General features: G+C 45.2%; 1 long non-coding RNA gene across 1 annotated transcript; it reads right to left on the bottom strand.

The window, feature by feature from the left end:
- Positions 1–1,577: 1,577 nt before the first annotated feature.
- Positions 1,578–27,432, bottom strand: LOC123001933 (uncharacterized). Its single transcript, XR_006411251.3, has 5 exons — positions 27,389–27,432; positions 14,674–14,900; positions 9,674–9,872; positions 7,571–7,633; positions 1,578–4,956 (listed from the first exon to the last, which is right to left on the bottom strand). It is a non-coding gene; the product is annotated as an uncharacterized LOC123001933 (long non-coding RNA).
- Between the last annotated feature and the right edge of the window lie 481 nt (positions 27,433–27,913).

Below are 27,913 nucleotides of genomic sequence, written 5' to 3'. Positions count from 1 at the left end.
GTGGCACTTTGAAGTCCTAACCCTGTTCCCAAGCACAGGTGGCTGTCTCCCTGCTGGCTGGGTCCCTGTCCTGGGGCCAGATCTTGCTTTCTGCAACAGATCATTTTATTCAAAGGAACCCTTGGAAAGAGCACAGTCCTTCTCAGACAACAATTTGGAGGCAAAGGGAAAAAAAAAAGCCACATGTGAAACTTGAGTCATCCTTTGTCTACACTTTGCCCCAGTAACAGGCTCACTGGGTTTCTCCAGTTGCCCAAGTTGTGGGTTCTCAGCAAGGAGTAAGCAAGCGACTCATCTCTCCTGCCTGAGTCTCAGTTTTTCCTTTTTAAAATGGGCTGCCCACTTTCTTAGGACGCTGGTGGGTTGTAATCAATTGGGGTTTTAAATTGCGTACACAATTTCTCAATTTTCAAATGTGCTGACTGCAATAGACTATCGTGGCTGGAAATAGAGTACGTCTACAGTCACTCTGTTGCTGCTGTCAGTACAGATCGCCTCCCCAGGGAAATAAATTACATTTCATTCTCTATATATTGTGTACTTTATAGTCTCTTGATCTTACTTTGCTGACTTCTTGTTGTAGATTTTTCGGTAGCTTGGTTCCCACTTAATCACAACAGCCTCTGTAAATGTTAGCGAGTTGTGTTATGGGGATTCGCTACCGGCATTTCACAATGGTTACTGAACATAGAAGCCCCTTCTTTATTCTACCAAAAATACCCGGGTAAATTGTCCCCTCACTCAAAATAATAATAATAATAGTAGACCTTTAAAATGATTTTCCAACAAGCAGACTTTATTACACATTAACCATGCCATAAACTCAAAGCACACTTTGCATTGTTTTCTGTTTATGGTTTTATGAAGAGGTCACTGTTTACATAGCATGTACTCCCTGATGAGCCTGCTCATTATAATCTAATCAGTCACTCCTCAAAATCCCAACAGAAGAAAGACTTTCTTCTCCTATCTCCTACCAGAGCTGTGTGGTGCAATCCAAAGGAGGCCCCATCCTTGGTTACCCATCTCCTTCCTGTACCGCCTTTTTGGGAGGGGGCTGTTTTCTGAGTGTTTATTGACCTCCTTTTATGCCAGGCATCTAATCATCACAGCTATCGTTTGAGGTGGGTCTTGCCTCAGCCCCCATTTTACGGACGAGACAATTGAGGCTCAGAGAGGTGAAGTGACTTGCCTGAGGTCACACAGCTTGTAAATGCAAGGCAGGATTTGAACCTTGCTCACTACCTCCTCCTGTACTGACGTAGGCTATAGAGCCCCTCCATGCTTCAGACACCCTCTGTCCCTGGTTTTGAGCTTCCCGTATTCTTCACTGGCCTGTCGTGCCTCCCCACCACCGTTCGCAGGGGGCCTGGAACAATACCCCTCTGCCACTTACCAGCCATCTGCTCTTGCACAAGTGGCCTCACCCCTCTGAGACTCAGTCTTCTCATCCATAGCATGGGCATAATTATACTAGTCTCACAGGGAGGTGGGTAACAATAACAACAAGGCTGGACCTATTTATTGAGCTCGTCCCATGTGCCAGGCATTGGACCAGGTAATTAATACAATGCTCATTTTTATTTTTTTAAATGTTGTTTTAAAGATTTATTTATGTATTTTAGAGAGAGAGCAGGAAGGGCAGAGGGAGAGGGAGAGAGAAACTGAAGCAGTCTCCATGCTTAGCACGAGCCTGACACGGGGCTCTGTCTCATGACCCTGAGATCACAGCCTGAGCTGAAACTGAGAGTCGGACGCTTAACCGACTGGGCCACCCAGGTGTCCCTACACCGTGCTCACTTTTAATCCTCCTGACAGCCGGAGGAGGGAGATACTATTATTATCCCCTTTTGCAGATGGGGAGAGGGAAGGATGACATGGAAATACCCAGAATGTGCCACCACCCAAGCCTAAGCGACCATTCTCATCGTTGCTGTCACTCTCTTCGCCCCAGCCCCCCTGCCCTTTTTCCCACACAGCAGTCAGAGGGGTCCTGGCCAGACCTAACCCAAGTCACGTCACACCTCTGCCCTCAGCCCTCCCATAGCTGCAATCCCACTCAAAGTCAAAGTCAAACACTCTGCGGGACCTGGCATCTTGCTCTCAGGCCAACATCTCCATGCACACGCAGCAGCAGTCCCATGACCTCCCTGTGGTTCTGGTCACACACCCAGCCTCAGGGGCTCTCTCACTGGATCACATATCCCTGTATTGAAAAGGCCTTCTCGGGACCCCTGCACCTAAACGATATGCCCCTCCCCATCTCTCGTTCATTCCTCACTATCTTAGCAACCAAAACCCCCTGACATAGGGGTACCCAGGTGGCTCAGCTGGTAAAGTGTCCAATTCTTGATCTCAGCTCAGGTCTTGATCTCACGGTCATGAGTTTGAGCCCCACGTTGGGCTCCACGCTGGGCATGGAGCTGACTTAAAAAAGAAAAAAAACAAAATCCCCCAACATATATTTGTTTTCATACATTTTTGCCTGTCTCCTCTTCCTCATTTAGAATATAAGCCCTATGAGGACAGAGTTGGTTTCCTTTTTCCCTCTTTGTTCGCCACAGGATCCCCAGGACCTACAACATTGTTGGCATTTGTGGAATATTTGTTAAATGAAGGAATCACAAAATAATGCTAAGTAGTCAACCCCCAGCCAGGGCCTGGCATAGCACGAGTGTCCATAAACATGGACTGTTCTGATCACAGGTGTTAAACCACCGCGGGCCACAGGCGGCTCTTCCCCTTGGCAGGAGGATCAAGGCCCATGTCAGCTTGGAGCCTCATTCTGCCCCACCCAGAAAAATCTGTCCAGTGGGACCTGGAAGGCAGGTTCCCCCAGCAGCAGCCTAGAGGAGACAGCAGCACTTCCTCATCCGGAGGAGGAGGAAGCCCCAAGCCAAAGAGGAAGGAGTCTCCCAGCCTTCTTAAGGGCTCTGCAAAGCCAGAGCGCATCTCCAATGGCATGAGTGGACAGCTGCCTACCAGAGCCAGAATTTGGGGCTCATCATACAGCCTGAGTATCTCGGGCGAGTTCTGTGCCTCTCCCCAGCAGCCTGGCCAGCACAGAGGACTGTATTTTGTATCATAATTCAATTTTCCCTCTAATTTTGAAAGTAACACGTGCCCTATAAAATATTCAAACATCAAAGAAATGTGTAATTTAGAAAATGAAACCCCCCCACACACACACACACCTTTCCCCAACCCAGACAACTTACTGTTAACAATGTGGCATACTGGTTATTTATCTAGAATTTTTTTTCCCCAGGCATATTCTAACACTGATTACTTACAAAAATATGATCAATCTATACACAGCTTTTGCACCTAGATTTTTTTCTTCAATCACGTTGATTGAGTTACAGTTTGCATATCATCAGATTCACTCTTTTCAGCGTAGAGTTCTTCGAGTTTGGACAATAGGTTATATCATATATAATTGTATAAGCTTAGCCACAATAAAAGTTTAGAACAGTTCCATCAGCCTTCCATTCTCTTGTGCCCCTTGTAATAAACCCTTTCCTCCAGGGCCAGCTCCTGGCAATGATTAATCTGTTCCCTGTCCCTATACTTTTCCTTTTCCGGAAGGTCCCACGCATGGTATTATAGAGTACATAGCCTTTTGTGTCTGATTTATTTCACTCGACGTAATAATTCATCTGAGTTTGCTCCACTTTGTTGCATGAATCTGTGGTCCCTTCTTTTTGATTATTGTATAATATTTCATTCCATGGATATGCTACAGTCTGTTTATCCATTCATCAGCTGAAGGGTGTCAGCGTTGTTCCTAGTTTGGGGCGATTACAAATCCAGCCAGTATAAACATTCACATACAAGTTTTGGTGTGAATGTAAGTTTTCATTTCTCTTGGGTAAAATCCCAGGAGTGGGATGGCTGGGCCATATGGTAAACACATATTTAGCTTTATAAGAAACTGCCGAAGTGTTTTCCAAAGTGACTTTTCCATACACCTTGCTTTTTTTTTTTAACCTCACAAATATGTTATTACCTGATAATATGTATTTATTGGTTTGTGAAAAACTTTCCCATCAGAATATAAGCTCTATGAGGGCAAGGATATTGTCTCCTTTGTTCACGATTGTATCCTCTGCCCAGAACAATGCCCCAGCACATAGTAGGTGCTCAAGAAATGGGTGTTGAGTGAATGAGCCCGGCAGACCTCCCTCCACGTGAGGACACATAGATGCATGCCATTAGCGTGAAAGCGACAGTGCTGTGTATCAGGCTGCCTGGAGTGTCTCTTTGCTCCACCATTCCCTTATTGTGGGCCCCTGATACTCTCCAGATTTCCACTGCAATGTGCGTCAATGGCCTCGCATATTCTTTTGCAAACCTGTGTGAATTTCCCATTAAAACAAATTTCTGGAAGTAGAATTGCTTGGTCACAGAAGACAAAAGATCACAACTTCCGTAGATATTGCAAAAGGTGATACCAATTTATACACTTCCACCAAGAATGGAGTGGAGGAAATGACCTGTTTCAGGAGATTTCCTGCCTCATCACTGAGTATTACCGGTTGAGACCAATGTTAAACCCACCCTGCTCCAGGTCTTAGGATCCACAAAACCAGGGCTGCCCTGATGTTTGAACCCATACACAGTCACGGTCTCCAGAAAGAACGGTAGACACTGACAGAGGACTGCTAACTTCTTGTTTGGCTAAGAAAGAACCAAAAAAATCAAGACTAAAACCTAACTATCTAAAAAACAGAATCCTTCCTATCGTCTTATAAACAAAAGGATATTTCACTCCATTAAAAAATGGAAAAGGCAAACTCTCTGAGAACAAAGTAAACCTACTTGTCATACGTTTGGTCCCGGTTTTTCTATTTCACTGCGAGCTGGGGTAAAGGAGGCAGCATGGGTCTCGAGGCTGGGTTTGGATGCGAGCCTGGATACTACCAGCAGACCTGCGTAGGTGACCCTGAAAGAACGCTAAACGAGAACAACAAAAGGTAGTGGGAAAAAAAAAATGAAACTGAACGGGGAAGAAATGAAAGTGTTACAATTAGCTAATTGGGCCCAGTTCTTCTGGATGGAGCTTTATCTCTCCCACTGTGCACAGAGCTCTTCTCCACATCAAAGAGTACTACAAGCCTGGAGAATTGGAACCAATGTTTATGGAGTGCTTTGAAGATGTAAAGTACTGTTTAAATGCTAAGTATTATTATTATGACTTAAAATTTTAAATGCCCTTTTTTTTTTGGTGGGAATTTTTAATATGTTTGTGATTCTTATTCAATGCCAAAAGCGAGCCTGTCTGTGAAATGCTATCTGGATACAGGCTGGGGTGGGGCAAGCCACCAACGTATCTTTGGAATACTGAACCAAATTCGCCACTATGTCCTTGTAAATTGTGTTTTCTGGGAAGATGAACACTGTCAATCCAATGCTGTCAGTTTATGTAAGAACATGTCTCAAGATCTAATTGAAATACAGCATCTTTCCAGGCAGAGTTGATAGAGTTATCACATTACAGATTTTATTTGACTCTGCATCTCAATTCATTGCTTTGTATAGTTTCCAGATTTCTTCATAAAACAGAAATTAGACACAGTCTTGACATTAGAATTTCACAAAGAAGCAATCAAATCCAAATTACTTCGAAGAAAGAAAGGACTATAAAAGTGACTAAACCAAATGAAAGGAAAAAACATTCTGGAGGGTCCTAGTTCATGAATTAATTTTCTTATTTGGTCCTTGGGACAAATCCAACTTAATTTAGGAGGTTGCCAGATGTAAAACACAAGGACAAACTTCTGCATCTGTGGCTACTATGAGCTTAAAGATAAATATTGTAAAGTTTGGAAGTTTTGTTTACTTTCATCTTTTTTTTTTTTTTTTTTTTTTTTTTTTGCTCACACAACTCAGACAATAAACTTGACTGGTCAGTATTCCTTTCATGTGTTCACTGTGTACTAACAGATTTTTTCTTTTTTTTTTTTTTCTTTTTTTTTTTTACTATTGGTAGGGAATTTTTTAAATTAAAAAATCATCAAAGCTTAAATGAATTGCCCGACATAAAACTTGGATCCAAAATGGAACACGGTCATTGGGCCGTTGCAATTTCCTATGGTAACCAAAGACCAAACTGTGTTTTAAAAACTATTCTAGTAATGAGTTCACAAGAGGTCTCAAGTTACTAAGTGGCTTTGAGCCTCTTTTGAAACCAAAGCAAAGGAAAATCTCATTAATTTGAACTGTGCTAATAATGGAATTTGTTATAATTCAACCTGGCCTGAGCTACAGTTTACCTTTGGTCTACCTGTGAAGGCAAGTTTACCGGAGTGACCATAAAGAAGATTGTGCAAGAAATATTTCATGTCTTTAAAAGAATAAACTGTTTTAAGGCTTTTAGCACCTCACTCTTAGCCAAATAAATTCCTGTGGAATCCAGATGAGTTTTAAATGTTGATTGGAGCAGACAGGAAGTAATACTACTTAGGAACCCTTTCTTTGTCAAATTCTCCTCTGTACTCAAGAGAAATAAAGGTTCATTTTGTTTAAAGATTCTAAACAGTTCCTTTAATGCAGACAGATCTCTTAACCTGCCCTTCATACCAGTTGTCATGAATGAATGAGGTTTTATTGAAGCAGTAGCAACGGTCAGTAATTACAACCACTAACAAAGGAAAGAACTCAAAATAATGTTTTTTCCATGGCACTTGTATGTGTCAGGCCGTGTGCTAGCACTTTCTGATTTCTTTGCACTGTGTCTGGTAGCCAATAGGTTCTTAGTAGATGGTCACACTTACTATTAAAGTCATCTGTGTCTTCTTCCAGCTATAGAAGGACATTAACATCTGTTGGCCTCACTAGCATCGATAGATAGAAGTAACAAAGCAAAGAAACAGGAAAAGGTGACACTTTGGCCATGCTAGCCCGGTGCTAGGAATGGTTTTTCTCTCCACCCAGTCAAGAACTGTTGCAGGCACATTAGAAAGTTATCCATGAACCAAGAATGACACAGCCCTCCTGGCAATCACAGCAAGCCAGCTTAGATTCTGTATTTTGGGGCTCTTCTGATGAGGTCCCAAGGGAGCCAATGGGAACCAATGGGAGGAATCCAAGCAGACTCGTTGCCAATCTGTTAGGGAGGCTGCAGAAAGGCTCAGTGGTGTGGCTGTATGTGCCAAGTAAGTACCAAGGTCCTGTTAACTTGAGGGATTGGTTTGATTCCATGAGGCTTGGGTTGGGTTTTTCCACTACAGTGTTATCAGGATGTCATTTAATGGGTACCAAAAGCCCCCCTCCTTACCAGAAGGAAATGCTTCAAATTCTCACCATTCCATTTACATTAAAATTTTTTTTAACCTTTATTGTTTTATCTGATTATAAAAATAATACCAAAAAACCAAACAATTAAAATAAAAGAGAAGGAGAGAAAGGAAAAGAAACATAGCTCTTCATAAAAATTTCAAACAATATAGATGAATATTAATGAGCAAGTGAAAATGATGTATGATCTCATCACTCAGTGATATCCACTGCTAACATGTTGGTAAGTATCTAATTAAGAGTCAAAACAATATATTTAAAGGATACCTACCTTGCATTGGAGATACAAGGGACAAAATACAGTTGTAGTCTCTGAGTTTAGGGACTTCATAATCTACTTAGAAGAAACAAATTAGATGAGTTATTACAAATGTGCTTTGTTCTTTGCACTCAGCAATAGTCATAGCCATTTTCCCATGTCAAATATATATATATATTCAATATATATATCAGGGATAAAAAATATTACTAAAGGGGCACCTGGGTGGCTCAGTCGGTTAAGCATCTGACTCTTGATTTCTGCTCAGGTCATGATCTCAGGGTTGTGAGATCGAGCCCCAAGTTAGGCTCTGTGCTGGGCATGGAGTCTGCTTAAGATTCTCTCTCTTTCCCTCTCCCTGTGCCCTCCCCCCCCAATTACCTAAGCATCATCACCCTTTTCCCTTATTCTTTCTTCTAAAGAGGATTCAATCTTTGCCTGCCTATTCCCTAGACCTTTTGTTGGGCTCATCAAGGATAGGAACACACTAAGAGTGAGTACATTGATTGCATCAGGAAGGACCTGGAGCCGCCTGGGGTAGAACAGAGTGGGCCAAAATGGGGGGAGAGGGACTATGAAGGAGGGAATGCCTGGAGACAAGAGATAACCCAGGCTGAGGTCTGGAGGAAGCAAGGGGAAGTATTGGGGAAGTAGCTGCTGTGACTCATGAGGAAACCTTCAGATCCTAAGGATTTCTCAAAGAGAGTTCAATTAAGAGGTCAGTTATTTCCTAATGCCATGAGGATTGATTCTTTGGAAGGTGCCATGACATTGAGACCAGCCACCATATGGCCAGGTGTGGTTTGATACTGTGTAGAATGACCTCAACCTTTTTAATGGTGGCACAGCGTTCCATGGTGTGGGTATACAGAACTTTATTTCATCCTTCCCTATAGGCAGGCATGTAGATCGATATAAATGCTTTAGCGATTAAATATAAATGCCATGATAACATCTTTACAAATTGGCTCACTTCTAAAGAAGGGAATAGATATATGAACGATAGGTAGATGATAGATAGATAGATAGATAGATAGATAGATAGATAGATAGATAAACAGAAGGAAGGAAGGAAGGAAGGAAGGAAGGAAGGAAGGGAGGAAGGAAGGAAGGAAAGAAGGAAAGAAGGAAAGAAGGAAGGCAAGGAGGGTGGGTGGGAGGGAGGAAACAAAAAATGGTGGTATAGCCATGCAATAGAATACTACTCAGCAATAAAAAGGGATGAAGTATTGATGGGCAACTTGGATGAGTCTAAAATTAATTACGCTGAGTAAAAGAAGCCAGACTTCTGTAAGTTCCCATATATATAAAATTGAGACCAAAAGCAGATGAGCAGTTGCCTGGGGCAGGAAGGGGGATGACGAAGGAGGACGAGGAAACCTTTGGAAGTGATCATATATTCATGATCTGGATTGTGGTGACAGTTTCAGGGGTGTATACATATGCCAAAAAGTATCACACTGCACAGTTTAAATACGTGCAGATTATGGCCTATCAATTATAACTTAATAAAGCTATAAAGTAGGTGATGATAGATAACCAGACAGTTGGGGGGGGCATTTTAAAGTGAACAAGAAAACAGAGACCCAGGACAGACCTGTTTATGGGCTGCTGGGCTGGAAACTGGGGAAAAGGTGAAGAGTCAGGTATAATAAGGACTCCAGTGGGATAGCACAGTACAGAGAGGTGGGATTTGGGGGGGATGAGGGGGTAATTCTGATAATAGGACTTTTAGGAATGAGCAGTGGGCGGGGCAAGTGGTCTCACACCTGAGCCCCAAACCATACTAGTTTCCATCCTCAGGGTAGGGCTACTTATGGCCCCTCTGCCCCAACCTAGATTGCCCTAGAGCCCAGCACTGTGCCTGGCACATGGCAGGCACTCAGTAAATGTTTGTCAACATGAACAGACCTCACTTAAGCCCCAGCCAGCCACCATGAATACATAGGCATCCCAGGCATTCCATCCTCCTCCTGGCAAACGCCTGGACCACCTTCCCAAGCTGGCCTGGCACCCACCTTCATTCCACAGTCCCCCAGGCCCTGGCTCTACCCGCTACCTTCCACTCAAGCCTGTCTCCTGGACCTAATGAACAAATCCAATCTCCAGCCCGACCTTAGAAGCTCCTCTTTGGACACGGGTTCATTCTCTCTTCTGGCTTCCAATGATGTCCATAGCTTCTGCGGAAGGCAGGTTATCTGAGGTCGGGTACAAGACTGGAACAGACCCGGGCTTGTGCCCCAGCTCTGCCTCTCTCCAGGCCTTCGGGGCTGTGGGCAGGTGACGTTCTCTTTTTGAGCCTCTGTTTTCTCATCTGTAAAACAGGGATAGCAAGTATTACCAACAATAGTCTTTGATAGGATTCATGAGATAAAGGCATGAAACGTTTAGGACACTGTGTGGCACACGGCGGACACTGAGTAAAAGCTAATTTTGCTTTATTTTTTATACAGTCATTAAGAGGTTAAGAGCTTGGACTCTGAAGACAGGCTGACCCAAATTCAAATCCAGGTAATTGCTCCTGTGCAAGTGACTTAATTTCTCTGAGTTTCGGTTTCCTCCTCTATATATCAGAGATGATGCGAATGAGCTGGTCAGGAGCCTGGCAAGAAACAGAGGGCGCACTGAACCTGGGTAATGTGAGGAGAGTTTCATAAAGACATTACATGCATATGTATGAATGGGGTTTGGGAAGATCAACGGGGTTAAGTGCAATCCCGGGGTCTAGTAAAGGGAGGCGCTGTTCCAACCCTGAACCTGCAGGAGCAAGGAAGAGTGTTAATTGCAGAACCTGGAAAAGGGAGCTGTTGGAGCAAATCACCCAACAGGGCAGTGGTTTTGGGAAGATGCACAGCCAGCCCGCAACACAGGCAAGGAGGAGCCTGGGGGATTCATATCCCAACCCCATTGCCTTCTTTCCCCTGATGTCCCACCAGGGCCCCCTCTCTTCTTGGACAAACCCAACCAGAGGCCAAGGTACATGGGAGCCCACTGATACTGCCCACCCAGGTCAGCCTCCTGAGCCCAGAGCAAGGAGGGTAAAGGGCAAATGGCCCTGCTAGAGGGGCAAAGAGATAAAGCCAATATAAGAAGGTCCCTCCTTATAGAATCGAAAGGATTCATTGAAATCCCATTGATAAAGCCTTCAGCACATAGTAAGGCTTTGCTCAGTGGCAGCCAGCCCGTGGTTAGCCTGGAGCCCACCCTAGCCTGAGTTCTCCAGGTTGGTACCAGGCCAGCCTTGACCCAACCTAACAGTGTCGGGAAGGGAACAGAGCTGATCTTCTGCTACATTCTGTGTTTACTTAGAGAAAACTTGGCCGCGGAGAGAAAGGGGAGGTTGACTGTGGTTTTCTGCAACAGCTGGGGGTGGAGGGAGGCGGAGAGAGGGGGAGCTGGAACATATTAGGACGCCTGAAAGCCAAGAGACCCCAGAGCCCAGGGATCTGAGAAGAGTCCACGTCGAGGGCAGTGTTGGCCCGCGTTCTCTTTGCGAAGGGACTGTGGATTTCGAGGCTGAGCGCCTAGGCCTGGGACCCGTCTCCCAGGAGGCAGGGCCACGGGGCAGCCCCAGCACCGGCCACGTGGAATGTGCCACTCTTGGAACCGAGGCTCTTGCTTTTTAAAATTGGCTTGTAAATCTCTGTGTAGTTTGCAGAGTTTAGGAATTTTATTTTATCTGGATTAAAGTCATGTTCTGCTTTGGCAACGGAAGGCGTTTATGACTGTTAAAACAAGAAATGAAAAATATAGGCCTGGAATCAGCGAGGCTGCCTCCTGCCAGACTCGGAGGGATTTGTCTTAGGGGCCAGGCGGAAGGTTTTCTGCCCCTTCTCCCCTGACGACTCGGGTATCGCTTGATAAAGCTGCGGCTGACTGAGTTGGAGCAGCGAATGCAAGGGTTTGGGAGGGCTGTGAAGAAGAAAATCTTTACCTTGGCTTAGGTGAACAACTCCACCTTCTCTTCAGTTCTCCCGCCCCCACCTCAAACCATCCCCTCTAGGGCATTGGTTAATGTCACTGTCACTTGGCTGCGCTTGGTCTAGGGGGCAGGTGGCTTAAGACTTTTGATTCATTGTTTTGGGATAGCTATGAACTCCCAAATTGCAATTTTGGACAGGATTTAAATAACTGAGATTCCAGCTTCCTTGGCCTACTTTGCCAACTTCTTTATTCCCTCTTGCTTTTAAAGCACTCTCTCTCTTTCACACACACACACACACACACACACACACACACACACACACACACAACACAGACGTCTTTCCTAATGGCAAAAGTTATACATGCTTCACGAAGAACATGTGGAAAGCAAAGCAAAGTACCAATGGTGGGGAGCGGGGGGCTGCAGAAAATCATAAGAGAAAATCGCTCAAGCTTTTGGCAAAGATTGTTCTAGTATTCTGCCTCCTATCCATCTATTACCTATCTATCCTTTTTGAATACAATCACAGACCGTATCTTGTTGTCTGTATTTTCATTTATAGGTTGTAAGCATCTTCCCGTTCCTGCAGACAATGCATTGTATTTTATGACAAAAATACTAAGGACGACCATTCATTGGGCACTGAGGTTAAGAATTCAGCCCTTGTAGTCAGAGAGATCTGGGTTCGAATCTCAGCGTGGTCAATTTCTAGCTGCATCTTTGGGCAAGTTACATAATCTCGCTGGGCCTGAGTTTGCTCATCTGTAAAGTGGGGATAAAACTGTATCCACTTCAGAGGAAAGGTTGCTTGGAGGACAGTAACATTCCGGCAAATAAAAAAGAGGCTGGGGTGGGGGTGGGGGGGAGGCAGAATGCTTGGCTCCCTAGGGAGTGCTCAGTAAATTACGGTCCATATTCTTACTGAGCTGGTCAGCAGTGATTCACGCGAGACATTGGTCAGTGTTTTTCCTTTCCTGAGAGTGCTACGTGCAGCCTTCTCTCTAAATCAGAACTTTGGGCTCCGCAGCATTTGTTTCATGGTTAACAGCGAGATGATTTTAAACTTCTATCTTCCCCCAAGACTGCTCGACAAAATTGGCAGTCTGTACTATGCAAAAATTCACCCAGAAATGGAAGAGAGGGACATTTGCAAAAGCTGGGTTGTGTCTACAGAATTAGAAGGCACAGTTGGACTAATTTTAGTGCCTAAAAATGGGAAACATTGGAATCATGCTTCATGGGAAAGGCAAGTTCTGGAAAGTGGCAAGAGGAACCATCAGGACTGGTTGAAATGGGGACCATTCCCTCAAGGTCCAGGCCCGTCCCAATCTGTGCACAGACTCTGTTGGGCTGGAAGGGAAGGTTCAGGGAGAACGGGTTAACTGGCTTTCGAGTCTTGGGGGTGGAAGTGATCTCGCTCATGCTTCCTCCTCATTGTCTTGGTTTCCCCAACTATCTGCTTTCCTTTGTCTTGCCGTAGATAATGTTGATCCTGTGACCAGGCAGTCCCTGTGCTGGGGTTCTCTGCTATTTTGTCCTTTGGGATTTCTGAGAGGGGCAGGCCCCTGTGATTGGCCTCATGTGGGCAAACGGCACACAACTCACTTTGTATCTGAGGACTAGAGCAGGGGCCTGGCTCCTTTTCGGCACAGCCAATCAGACCTGGGCTGAGAGTTTATGAGATGAAGGGGAACCACTTTGAAGAAAGGCGCCCTTGTCTGCTGCTTCGCCATCGCTCGGTGGTGCACGTGGGGCGGTGGGGAGGGGTGGGCACGGCCAGAAGGCGGGTGCCCTGGGGATGGATGGGGAAAGAAAAGAAGCCGAGAAACCAGGGTCAAAAGTCTTTCTGTGAACAGGAGAGCAAACTGAGCAGGCTGCTTTCCTCTCTGCAGGTGTGTTCTCCCACTGGGGAGCCATGGCCATCCCCAACGGTCAGGGAAGACGATGGGCAAGTCACAGCCCCTGGCCCTCCTAGACAGCAGAACCAGAGACGGTAAGGTGGAAACACCTCTAGAAGCAATCATGGCGGCCAGTCATCTAGAAGCCATATCTCCACCAAGGCAGAGATGTGCTGCTTCAAATCCTCATCCGCCCATGTGCTTTCACTTTATATCTTGGAGCCTCACCCCCCCCCCCCACCAAAGAGGTCATTCTTAATAGTATCTCACTCACAGGGCTGTTGGGAGGACTACCCGGAGCACTTAGCACAGCACCTGGCATGCAGTAAGAGCTGAAGAGCTAGAAGCTATTATTATTAATTGCAATCATATTTGGTGTCACAAGAGGTATTCTGCTTTCATTGAAGCCAGAAATGGGGTCCGTTCCTTTAATTATTCTTTTATCAATTTATTCAGACAATCAATGGACATTTAATAGAGCCTACGACGTGCTGGCTATTTTATTGGGGATGATGTCCATGGGGTTTACGATGGTTTAGGCTCTGTTTTAAGCCCTTTTTGTGTACTAACTTACGCTTCACCACCACACCATGGGGTCAGTGTTGAGAAATCGAAGTTGGCCGAGATCACATAGCTAGTAAGATTAGGAGCTGGGATTTGAACTGAGGTCTGCCTGCCTCTCAAGTCTCTTAAACACCCTGCTAGTCCTAAATGAGTAAATAACACATGACTCCTGTCCCCCTCAGGCAGTGCCATCCACTGGAACTTTCTGCAAGGACAGAAATCTTCGCTGTCTGCTCTGTCCAACATGGTACCCACTCATAGCTACTGACTTGAAATATGACCAATGCAACTGAGAGACTAAATTTGAAATTTTACTTAATTTGCGTTCAATTCAGCAAGATTTAAAGAAAGCGCATGTGGCTAGTAGCTATCGTATTAACCAGCACAGCTCCAGGAAGGTAGAGCCTAGATGAAGAAACTCCCATTAACCGAGGGGTAAGTGTTAGGCTATGTATGGCTCTGCCCAAGTTCCAACAGCACAGACAGGAGAACACAGCCTTGGTGTGGGGTGTGCCCTGGGGCAAGGTTACCAGAGGCTTCTTAGAAAAAGTCGTCTCTGAGCCAAGTCTTAAGGAAGGGGCTGTTGGCAGGAGGGGAGGTATTTTTAAATATACCAGATATGCTGGATTTCACAACAGGGCCTGTGGACAGCCAGTACTTTGGCGAAGACTGAAACCTGTAATCAAGACCCAGGGTCTTCTTTGAGCTACAAGATAACCAAAGCTTACCCCTGAAGGATGAAAGGATAGTAAATTCAGGAATGTGTCCACTGTTTTTTTCTTTTCTTTTCTTTTCTTTTTTCCTGCTGCAGGTATCAGCTTGAGTTTGGCTTTCAACCATCACCTCTCTGAGGATGTGAAAACACCTGGGAAACAAATCTGAAAAATTCACCGGCTCATTGGAATGCTTTGTCAATTTTGCATGAAGTCAAATGTCCAGGAATTGTGAGGCAGCTCTAGGCGGACAAAAGAATAGTAATAATAATAAGGATAATGATGATAATAATGAAAAACAGTTACCACTTATTAAGACACTTACTTTGTGCCAGACCCAATGTTAAGTGCTTTTGTGTATTGATCGTCTCACACAATCCTACAATCCATCCTCTACATGGCAGCAAAGTGGCCTTTTTAAGATCTAAACTCTAAATCAGATCATGCTAGTCTGCGGCTAAAACCCTTAAGTGGCTTCCCATTATACCTAGAATGAAATCAAAGTTTCTTGCCCTGGCCTGCAAGGGTTGGGCCCTGCCTACCTCTCCCCATCTGCGCCCATTCTCCACCGACTCACTAAGCTTCAGATATGTAAGACCACGCTCTGGTATAAAGAGCTAAGCTTTGGCTACCCCAGGACATTTGCACCTGCTATTGCCCCAATAAGCTCCTCAACTCCCAGCCCTAACCCTCCACTATGTGCTAGAAGGCAGGAACCTTGTCTCTTTGGTCACTGTGGCACCCCCAGTCCCTAAGACAGTAGGTATTCAATAAAAATGCATTAAATGATTGAAAGAATTCAAACCGTGTATACTAAGCATTATTATCCTCATGTAATAGATGAAGAAACTGAAGGTCAGAGGGGTTAATCTGCTCAAAGCCACACATCTTGTTAGTTTCTGACTACATATCTGGAGGATTCTGTCCATTTCTCCTGCTGGCCAGCTGTGCTGGGGTTGCGTAGTCACCTTGGGAGGACGAGAACTCTTCAAGATACGGTTTTCAGCCTTTCACTCTGCAAATGGCCCTGGTTTGCCTCACTTAGTTCTTTATTGCCAGGATCTGTCTATATCGTAAGAAACCCTAGACTGCAAAACTATCCAGTCTTCCTCTGGCTTTTACTTTATGTTTTTCTTTGATCATAAAAATGAGTATTGTAGGAAGACTGGAAAGTATAGAAAAATATATAAAGAAGCTGGGAGAAAAAAAAAACAACTACTCACTACTCATGACCTCACTGCCCAAAGCAACTCAGTTAACGCTTTGATTTCTTTACTGCCAATCTTTTCTATCATCTTTAACCTGGAGTTGATATTGTCTCTGTATGTAATTTTGTGTTCTAATTTTACCCCTTAATGTCACATCTTAAGATTGTTCTCAAGGGGGTGCCTGGCTGGCTCAGTTGGTACAGCATGCAACTCTTGATCTCAGGGTTGTGAGTTCAAGCCCCATGTTGGGGGTAGAGATTACTTAAAAAGTAAAATAAAATCTTAAAAAAAAAAGACCACTCTCAAGACATTAAAAATTTACATAAGCATTAAAGCTAATGGTTGCATAATATTCGTTCACTTGGATAAAGTCAGTTCACTCAACCAAATTTCTTTTGTTTGGGGGAGTCCCTCTTCTCATCTTGCAGGTCAGTAAGCTAGAATGAGGACTTAAACGTAAGGAGGCACACCTGCAATTATGACTTAAATATAAAGACATGCATGTTTCCCTTTTGAGAGCAGAAAAAAAGGCATGTCTGTATGCCATCAGAACAATTATTGCTATGATTTTATCATTTCCTGAGATTCCATAGTATATGGGAGTTATAGACATTCCAAAGAAAATCATGAAATTTTACCTAAAAGTCCTCACAGGTTTTAGGGCTGTGCTGACTCTCAGCAAAGTCCCCTTGGTTGCCTTGTCACCTACACTCTCATAGTACACCAAAGAGGTAGGGTGGAAAAGAGCCAGGAATCTGGGAAGTTGAAAGTCCAGTTTCTAGGCTTAACTACGTGCCCTTGGACATGTCACTCCTCCTCTTTCCTGTGAAATGAGCATGATGGCCCTTGCCTCAGAGAACTGTGAAGGTCAAATGAGGCATCAGACGGGGAGGGTGTGTAGTAAACTCAAAAGTGCTATAAAGTTGTTTGGAATTCTTACGATCCAATGAGTTATGACCACAGTGGCTATTTAAAAAGACTTAAAGGTCAGCAGAGCCAATGTTCTCCAGCCCCAATCTTCAAAAGCCTGGCTCTTGTTATAAGACGATATATATAAACTGGATTAGCGGGTCCTCTGCTTGTGATATAAATTCACGGGGATTTGAAAGAGTGGGTGTGGCAAGATTGGCTGCTTGCCTACCCAGCATCCAAGCCCTACCTCCCTTGATCCTAACAGAAGTCCCGTCTGGGTCAGGCATTCATTCACCCAATCCCTGCGCAGCGTGTGACTCAGGGCAAACTGACTCCACCCCCAGCTCCAGAAGTCGGCTTGATTGGTCAAGGGATAACCCCTCCCCTTGCTGGTGATTGGTTGGGCAGAGAGCATGTGATCCCATTCTGTCCACTGAGACCTGTGGGGATGTGTGAGACAGGTGGGGGGAGATCTCCTTGACCCTAACAAAGTATCATAGAAAGAGACGTTCTTTCTTCTCCTTCTGGATGCCCCACAGTGAACTGAGGCAGCCGTCTTGCTACCACACCGGGGGTGAAGCCGACATGGAGAGAGGAAGAGTGGAGAAAGGATGATGGTCATAGTAACAACAATAACGGTGGCAAACATTTATTGAGCCTTTAGAGCCTGCCAGGTCCTAGTCTAAATGTATTCTATGCTTTAACTCAGCGGGGTGAGCCCACCTATTTGGGTGGCCCACGAACTAAGAATGGTTTTTACGTTTTTAATGGTTGAATAAAAATCAAAAGAATAATATTTCAAGACACATGAAATTCAACTTTCAGTGTCCATAAATAAAATTTTATTGGAACACAGCTATGCCTACTCATTTACCTATTGTCTGTGGCTGCTTTCATTCTACGACAGCCAAGTGAAGTAGTGGAAGAGACTGCCAACTACTTTGCCAAGAGCGAAGCCTAAAATATTTACTATCTGGTCCTTTATAGAGAAAGTTTGCCCACCCACAACAAGCCTATAAGTTGGTGTGCTATTATCTTCCTGTTTTTCACAGATGAGGAAACTGAGACTTCCAGAGGTTAAGGTCACATGGCTCTTAAGAGGTGGATTTGAGATTCACTGCCCGACAAGCTGGTTCCAGAGTCAGAGCTCTTAAGCACTTTGGGAAAGAACCTGGATTCCTGATGACATTGTTGAGACACAGAGTCAACCAACCCTACACCCGCCTCACCTCAGGACTTCGGGTTTAAGAGGTATATGACATTGCTGTATTATTGAAGGCAGTCTGAGACTGCGTTCCTTTTCTTTGCAGGTGAAAGCATCCCAGCTGATGCCGTGAGAGGGAACATAACAAAGGTTAAGAGCAGAAAGGAAAGGCAGGCTATAAGCTTCTTGGACCAACTGCCTTTTGTCCTTGCTCAGAAGAATAAAAGCTTTCTTTCTCCAGACACTTCAAGTCTCCACAAGTTCTTCCCTTTAAAAGGGATTATGAAGTAAATCCTATTTTAGAATTGCTGCTGCTTTTGGCAATCTGCAATATTAGCCTGATGAGGAATTACGCTCCCTATTAAATATCGCAAGTTGGGTTGAGTCTAATTGTTGCGAGTGCTAATAGTAATGGCCTGTTGCAGGGACTTCTGTGCCTGAGCATCTCTCGCTTGGCTACAGCCCATGTGGAAAATCAATTTCCTCTAAATGTTTGAAGAATGGCACAGAAGGACCTGATTTCTTTTCCCTCTGCTGGAGTCAATCTGGAGACAGTGAGCCTATAAAATGAATGAGAATAGCTATGGGTACAAGATGCAGGGTGGGACGCCGGGCTAAGCAAAGCCTAACCTTAAGCTCGACGTTCTAGTTTTTTTGTCCTAAGGCCAGGGACAATACACATTTGTGTCCCAAACTGATGTGCTCTTAAAAAGTCACAGGACAGGAAGGCTTTTACTTCGACCCAGCAATTTCACTTCTAGGAATCTCTCCTCCAGAAAAACTCCCCCCGAGTATGCAAGAATACATGAACAGGGTGTTCCTTGCAACCTGGTTTGTGATGGTGAGAAATTGGAGGCAAGATAGTTATCTGACAGGAGGAAACTAATTACATTGATGGTGATATATCCATGTTCTGTAGCCATGAAGAAAGAGATAAATCTGTATGCATTAATATGGAAAGGTTTTTAAGATACAGTATTGAGGGGGAAAAGGCAAGGTGCAGACCAACATATATAGTATGTGGTTCATTTTTGTAAAAAACAAAAACAAAAACAGCCTTCAACAAAGATGTGCATATTTATGGTAGATGTTTGTACATGAGTAGAGAAAGGTCTGAAAGGATCCACACCAGGTTGCAGATGGTGATGGCTACACCCAAGATGGAAATGCTACAGGTGAGGGGAAACTCTCCTTCTTATTATTTAGATTTTTTTTTCAGTGAGAGTATATGGCTTTGATAATGCAAAAAGACATAAAGAATTGGCTTCCCGCCATGTCTGAATAGCACCATGCAAGGTTTGTCACTATTTCTGAGGATACGGATGCTCAGGGTTCAACTCTGTGGTCTGAATGATCTAATCAAGCCACAGACACAAGTCTGTTACACACGTTAATCTGATAGGTCATAGCTCCCCCTAGTCTACAGTTGCCACAAAGGAGCTTCATCCTTCCCTACCTGCCTGCCTGCCAAACCAGAACCAAACCAAAACATCTTTTCACCAAGGCCAAAACTGAAAGATTGACTTTTCGGGGGTGCCTGGGTGGCACACTGAGCGGCTGCCTTCGGCTCAGGTCATGATCCTAGGGTCCTGGGACAGAGCCCCATGTCGGGCTCCCTGCTCAGTGAGGGGTTGGCTTCTCCCTCTCCCTCTGCTTCTCCCTCCACCCCCGCTCATGCTCATGCTCTCTCTCTCTCAAATAAATAAATAAATAAATAAATAAATAAATAAAATCTTTAAAAAAGAGATTTACTTTTTAAAAAATTGTAGGAAAATATATTCACATAAAATGTACCATTTTAACCATTTTCAAAGTGTACCCTTCAGTGGCATTGGGTGTATTTACGGTATTAGGCAACCGTCGGTGCATCCAGAACTTTCTAATCACTCCAAAGGAAATCTGGCATCCATTAGCATTACTATCCATTCTTTCCTCCCCAGCCCCTGGAAACCACTAATGTGCTTTCTGTCTCTGTGGATTTGCCCATTCTAGACAATTTCATATACGAGGAGCCATACCAAGTATGGCCCTCTGTGACTGGCTTCTTTCACGTAACATCATGTGTTCAAGGCTCATCCATGCTATAGCCTGTAAGCAGTACCTCATTCCTCTTTACAGCCGGATACTGTTCCAACATAAGACCATGCCACACCTTGTTTATCCATTCATCAGCTGATGGGCATTTTGGATGTTTACTATTCTAGGTATTATGAATAATGCTGCTATGAACACTTCTCTTGGGTACACATATCAGAGTGGAATTGTGGGATCAGATGGTATTTATTTGTTTAGCCTTATCAAGATTTGCTTTTCAAACCCCAGAAGGCTAGTCTCTGGACCCTAAAGGACATGAAATGAGCGGGGGAAACCTCCCCTGAGTTTCTGTATAATGTCTTCTGAGTCTGGGCAGTAAGACTTGGGCTAAAGTCCCAACTCTGCCATGATCTAACTTATCTTGGGAAAACCACTTAACCCTTCTAACACCCTCTGTAATATGGGACTGATTATAGGACATACTTCACGGATCATTTATTCATTCAACAAACATACACCTACTGTGCAACACGTAAATTTTTCACACTAATAAAAATAGATAAGAATCCCAGCCCTTGCAGGGAGAGACAGACAATAAACAATACTAATAAGTAATAATAAAGTAGGTAGATAACAGTAAGTTTTATGTGGAAAATATAGAACAGAAGGGCTGAGGGAAGGTCTTCATTTTAAATGATGTGATCAGCATAACCTCCATTAATAAAGTGATATCTGAACAAAGACTTGAAGGAAGAAGGATAAGTCATATGGCTATCTGGGAGGAAGAGGTAGTGCAAAGGCCCTGGGGCAGGAGTGTTCTGCCATGTGCACATAAAAGCAAGGAGACTGGTGTGCCTGGACCAGATTGCAGGTGAAGGCGAACAGAGGGGCTGATTTTGTGGGCCACAGTGAGGACTCCGGATTTTACTCTGAGAGAGATAAGGAGCCCTGGGAGGTTTTTCACCTGAGCTGACTTATATTTCAAAAGCATCATTCAATCTGCTGTGTTGAAAATAGACTACAGACAGACAAGGGCAGCAGCAGGGAGACCAGTTGGGAGCAGACTGCAGTGATCCACGTGAGACCAGCTGGGGCCTCCGACCAGGGTGTTAGCACAGAGGTGCTGAGAAATGTTTGGGTTCTGAATGCATCCTGAAGGTACAGACAACACAATTTCCTATTGGGAGTATTAAATAAGATAGTGTGGCAAAAGCTCTCATCACAAAGCCTGCATGTAGTTAGTACAGAGTAATGGTGGCCACGATTATTATCAAGGTGGGTATAGTGTGTTCCCCTGCAGGGGCTGATCAGGAGCTAAAAAGAAAGTGAACAAGAGGGAAGCCGTTGAGTTTCCTGTGTGATTTGCAGTGAGTTTTAAGGCAATGAGCCTTTAACACAGTGGAGACAAGGGAATCTGCACCTTCCAGAGAACGGGGAAGCCCAAAGCAGCAAAGCCACATCATTTAGACCGAAATAGAGATTTTAGGGCCAAGTGTTCCAGATAATTGCAAAAGCTTCTTCCTTATAGCATCTGGAAAGCAACATCAGTCAGGAAAATGATTGTTTCTAGATTCCCTAGCCTTGGAAATACTTGCCTGGATTATTACTGCAGCCCAGGTATGAATTTTGGGGTTTCTGGCTGAACTACTCACCTAGAAGAACTGATCACCAAGAGACAACGGATTCCTTTCAACTCACCTTCTCTTTCTCCAAATCCTGGAGACGAGACAAGAGGTCGTTCCTGAGGCTGATGGGGATGGATTTTTCCAGGGGAATGCCAATGTCGCTCCTCCCACCTCGGGTAATGATGCCTCCTGTAAGCCCTCTGCCAAACCCTTCCCATTGGACATCTGGCCTCAGCAGGGAGAAATGGGGACCAAGGCACTGCTTTGGCTCTGCTATCAGCAAAGGAAGGCTGATGAAATTCATCATTAGTGCAAATTAAAATCCACCAAACCATACCTCTCTTCCTTCTACCACCTGCATTTCTAGAACTGGCAGGGGTCTCGCTTTCCTTGTGTTTTCATTTTGCTCTGGATTAAGGTGTGATTTTTTTTTACAATTAATTAGAAGATAATAATGCCAGTGAGCTTATTGTTAATTATTTGTATCTGTACTTAATACTTGTAAGTGTGCTTAGTTCTCTCAAGCTAATATTTGGCTTGTCAGATGTGTTAGTCATGGTAATTAATTGAGCCCATATACATTTACTGGTGCTGTGGGTAGAGTTATAGGAACAACAGCAGATATGAATTGTCTCCACCACGGTGCACTTATCCCTCAAAAGAGAACTTTGGGGGATTGGATCCTTCTTGTGACATTCACTCTGTATCTGCCTGGCTTCTTGCCTCACTCCTCCCAAGAGGGTCTTCTTTATGAGATTGTACGACAATCCCCCCTGCTGCCCACCATATCCTCTCTCTGGGCTCCCTGTTAATTCCCTTTATCCATCAGGCCCAGTTGCTTTATCGGGGGGGGGGGGCTGGTGCAAAATGAAAACACAGATTCCCTCGTTCAAAACTTAAGAATTTAAAGATGGCGGCAGCAGAACATTCAACCAAAGGTCGAGCCCCAGTGACTGTGGATGTTGAACCCCTGTGAAACCAGCTCTTCATGCCACTGATTGTCTTTTGCCTTTCTCCACCCAAATGTACACCATCCCTCTTCTCTATAGCCAGAACAGTGTGCAGCACACAAAAGGGGCTCAAGAAATGAGCAAAAGAATTTTCTAAATCCAAGACTGAAAGATGCAAAGTGTAACCATGTAACTTCCTCTATCTAAAATCCTCCCATGGATGGGATAGAGGGAACTTTCTGGAGGAATAGATATGTTCTATATGGATGTAGGGGTGGTGGTCCCATGGGGGTAAACATTTGTCAAAACTCATCAAACTGTAGACTTTAGAAGAATGCATTACACTGTGTATAATTACTCATCGATAAAAACATAACGTGCCTAAAAAACCCCCAATGGCTCCACAGTACCCTCAAGATAAAGTCTATTTTTGTCCCATGTCACACAAGGTCCTTCCCCCAGGGCCTGTTCTTAGTTTTCCAGCCTCACCTCCAGCACTTCTGTGGCTCCCTATTTTCCAGCCAGCCCCACCTCTGTGCCTTCTTAACTCAACTGCTCCCTGGCCCAGTGGTGAAAAATCGAGAAGTAACAACCAGGGTGGCATCAGCACCAACTGGGAAGGACTGAACAGTGGGAATGAGGCCAAGTGCCGGAGCTTCCCGCTGTACCTTAACTGTTTCATTTCTGCATTCTGGGGAAGTGAGGGTCGGGAGGAGGGGCGCTTGGCGGGTTCCAGCCACTGGCAACTGACCCATCCATGTGGAGGTGATCACATGTGCCACCTGGCAGGACCACGTGAGTCTGGGCACTGCCTAAAATTCAGGTCAGCCCTTCCTTCTCTGGCTGACACCTTCTTCCTCCTCCTTCAGATCTCCACTCAAGGGTCTTCTCTGCCAGGAAGCCTTCCTGACCCCTCTCCTCTCTTGCTCTCTCCTTCCATATCTCTACAGTAGCGTTTACCACACTATCCTAGATGGATTGTTATTGTTTTCTTTAAGGCTGAGGCTATGACTTGGTATTCTGGAAGTCCAGTGAGGTGCCGGCCACAGAGACCCGAGGCATACATACTCACGAAGGGATGGATAGGTGAATGGGTGAACAAATGAAGGAGCGAATTTCCTCTTCCCCTTGTCTACATTTCCTTTCCACGAGGCATTCTTGGTACATGGGTCTGAGAGAAAGTACCATAGCAGCTGCCATCTCAGACTCTCGACTCAGGCAACCTGGAGACATGCTAGGTGACTTTCAGAGTGACTTTGACCTCCCTGAACATCTGATGAGGTCACTATTGATCAGGCTTCACAGGATTGTCGAGTAACTCAAATGAGACCATGCCTGCAGCACCTAGCCATTGGCATCTCGGACTGCCGGGGACACTGGATCCCGCGCAGCCGGGAGCCTGGCTCGGTAGCTGCGATCACCAGACAACAGGAACAGAAGTCGCCGGCCATTCACAGCCATCCTCAAGCCAACGGCACTGATTTCACCTTCCGTGCTCTACCCAGTCTCCTGGGTCAGACAGTTGCTCAACAAAAGTGAACATTTCCCTGCAATAAGAGCATAACTATTGGCAGATGTTACCAAACCGGAATCTGGAAAACAATAAAAACAGGCCTTTTCTCATTTGCTTCCAACTTCCTGTTTCTCCGCCGGAAGATTCTAGTCTCAGCCACGAGAGAGAAAAGACAGTGGTCCTCAGTCTTACGGAGAGCAACTCGATGATTGCCTTTCCCAATCAAAATGCCTGGTTTTCAGCCTCTCTGGACATGCTGCCCCAGAATAACTCTTGGCTACACATGGCAGAAATTGTCCCATCGCCCCATATCTCCACCTCCTTCCAGACCACAGCCTCTCAACCAAGTCCTAAATTTCCAAGAAAAGGCAGTTTTGCATCCCGTCTAAGAGCTCAGACTCCAGAGTCAGACAGAGTGGAGTTCCAGTCCTACCCTTGCCAGTCCCTGGCTGTGAGATCTTGGAGATCTGTGAGATCTCTTAACCTCTTCTAGTGTTATTTTCCTACCCAACCAGTGAGGAAAGAGCAGTGTCTACACTGCCGAATATCCGTGAGCACTAAAGGACACTAAGTGCCAGAACTTTGGCGAGAGTTTATCAGATGTTGGTTGTTATTATTTATACTCATTGTTTTATTTATTTATTTATTTATTTATTTATTTATTTATTTATTTATTTATTTATAAAATAAGCTTCATGCCCAGGGTGGGGCTTGAACTCGGGTCCCTGAGATTACCGAGGGAGCCAGCCAGGTGCCCCCAGACTCATTGTTTTAGAAAGAAGACAAGGGATAGCAAAAATATTGAACAGTTTTATAATAAGCCCTGCAGGCAGGCCTGCAAAATCGTACAGACCCTTACTGGATAAATTGCTTCATCACCTCCCTAAGTGGTGGGCTGAAAAATGCACTCTTCTTCCCCTCAAAGATTCAGAGTCAAATCCCTGGAGCCTGTGTATGTGACCTTTTGGGAAGGGGATCTCTGCAGATGTAATGAAGTTAAGGATTTTGGGATGAGATCGTCCTGGATGATCATGGGCCCCCAAGTCCAATACAAGTGTCCTTGGATGAGCAGAGAAGGGGACAGGACACAGAGGGAAGAGGCCATGTGAAGACAGAGGCAGAGATTGGAGGGATACGCCCACAAAACAGGGAAGCCAGCCACCACCCAACGCAGGCAGAAGGATCCCCTTCTAGAGCCTATGGCGGCTGCACAGGCCTTCCAACCCCTTGCTTTCATGCTTCTGGCCTCCAGAATTGTGTAAGAATAAATTTCTGTTGTTTTAAGCCACTCAGTTTGTGATCATTTCTTGCAGCAACCCCAGAAAACGGACCCACCCTGCAACATCTTCAGTGGAGGACGCAGCCCCTTGCCTCCGACGGCCGGTTCTGAGGACAAGGGAGATGATGATGCTATCTGGGAGAAGCCAGCATGGGGCTCTTACAGCCTCATCACTGACAGAAGGCACGAGAGCAGACAAGTCTGGGTTCAAATTCCAGCTTCCCTTTTCATAGCTGTGCTGTCTTGGACAAGCCAAGCAGCCTTCAATCTCACTGAACTTCCATTTCTTCATATATATAATACAGGAGTAGTGATATACTGGTCCCAGTGAGATAATGGGATGCTTCAAAGATACGTCTGATGTGCCTGGACTACAGAAAATTCTTGACGAGCGGCTGCTGGGATATTTCTCCTGGCCAAATCTGTCTAGCTTCTTACACATGCGGCAGGATGCTGGTGTGGTCACGGAGTGGCCTGTGGCCGTGGGGGAACCCACACAGCTAAGTGGCCCAAGTGGCTTAAACCTGTGGCCGTGCCTTCCTTCAGTGGGAATGGCCTGGCTGCCTCGAGGTGCCCTGGGGAATAGCCAGCCATTCTGGGCTGCAGCTTTACTGTCCCTTGCCAAAGCCAAGGTGATAGAGAGCCTTGAAAGTCAGCCCCATGCTCCCAAGGAGTCATTCTGCACCTGCGAAGAAGCTTCTAGAAGCAGCGACTTACGAGCAAGCAGTATTGACTCCATGGCGGTTCCGCTCCTACTTCTTGAGTGCGTCTGTGTTCAGAAGGCTCTGCCATCCATGAACCCCCTACTTACTGCCTAGAAGGGGCACATCCTTTCTACTCAGTTAAAAGGACATTTTTCCAATGAGAGCAGGTCATATTTCAAACTGCATTGCCAAGGTATCAGGAGCCAGTAAAAGGGGGCATTTAACACTGTATTTATTTTGACTGGCAAAACAGGTCACGGCTGTAAAAGAAACAGCTCTTGAGAATGAGGCACCCTAGCCGACTCTGGGCTCGCTCTACCCACACACACACTGTTTAAAGCATTCCAGAACTGCTGCCAACTTTCCTGGCAGGGCTCTTATTTCTTTACATGTATGTTGCATTCCGTCTGTTTAATGTGTGCTCTGTGCCATTCGTGGATTTTGGCAAGGCCTGGCGAGGTGGCATGGCATGCTCAGGCTTGTTCTAAGCAAAACAGGGCAGGAGGCAGAGGGAGACGGGAGGCCGACGACGGAGCCCTAATTCCCCGTTGGCTCAGGGGGGCCTGGAGTTGCACACAGCGAAGGGGGATGGCCTAGCAGTCTTCCTCCAGATGTGGTTGAATCACGTGCGTGCCACTCCCGCATCTCCCCCTGCGCGCAGGGGGTTTCGGGGGGCACAGCTTTACCGTTTCTGATACACGACCAGAAAAAGAGAAGTGACGGAGGAAGGAGGGGAAATCTACTCACACTCACGAATCTGGGCTTTCCCTGGAAACCTTCTAAGGCCTTGAAGGCCAGAAAATGCCAACACCTGGATCCCATAGTCCCAAGGCCTCAAGAAAACTGAACTCAATCTTTACATTATTCTCAAGAACCAGTAAGTACTTGGTTGGAGATGCCGAGGTAACGTGCTGTGATCTGGATCCCATTTCATTCACTTGGAAGACGGGGGAGCCAGGTTTCTGCCAAAACATCTGGCGAATTGAGTTAAAAAAGAAAACGCACCGGTCCAGTGGGGGAGAAAACAAAACCCTCTAGAAACAGTTGTTGGGTATTGGGTGACCAAAGACATTCCATTGATTGACTCGAACGTTCACTTTTGCATCAGGTCCTGATGAGTAGAGCCCTTCAGAACAGGGAAGGAAAGACTCGTCCGGAGAGAGAAAGGAAAATCCCAGGGTTAACAAACACAGAAAGGCTCTCCCTTTAAGAGAAAGTTTAAGGGTGCCCTTTTTTTTTTCCCCTTACATCCAGCCAAGAGTGTGAACAGAATCCCGCTGTTAAGAAATGGAATTATTCACCTGAATCAGGAGAGATGACACAGCACAGGAAAAGATAAGGTTCAGGATCCTAATAAGAAACAGCCACATGTGGAATAAAATTAGTGCGAGTTGTGTAATCCTAGTTGGCCAGTTGTAAGAACAGGGAGGAGAAAGGAGCACGGGGAACATGTTTCAGATGTGATTCAAGAGATCCTGGAGCCGGTCCTGACCCTCTGGGTTGGAATTTCTGACTCTCTTCTCTGCCTTGACTCAGAATAGGAAACCGTATCCTGACCGCGCGTTTCTTTTTATAGAATTAAACTTTCTTGCCAACTTCCTCCAGAGCACAAGATCATCCCTCATCGTCTCTAAACAATACGCCAATCATCAGATGGAAGTAAGGGGCGCGGGGGGGAGCACTGACCTGTTTGCACCAAACATAACCCAGGCCCAGAGCAGAAGACAAACACGGGAACAGAGTTTGGATTGCGTACCCGGCCTGGTAAATACAGCATGTTCTTACAGGTTGGAAAACCGTCTGGCTCATCTTTGTACTTTCTCTCT

This window comes from Ursus arctos, unplaced genomic scaffold (genome assembly GCF_023065955.2).
Source record: "Ursus arctos isolate Adak ecotype North America unplaced genomic scaffold, UrsArc2.0 scaffold_34, whole genome shotgun sequence".
Taxonomy (NCBI): domain Eukaryota; kingdom Metazoa; phylum Chordata; class Mammalia; order Carnivora; family Ursidae; genus Ursus; species Ursus arctos.
The sequence above is the reverse complement of the archived record's forward strand: the minus strand, read 5'-3'. Positions and strand labels throughout refer to the sequence as shown.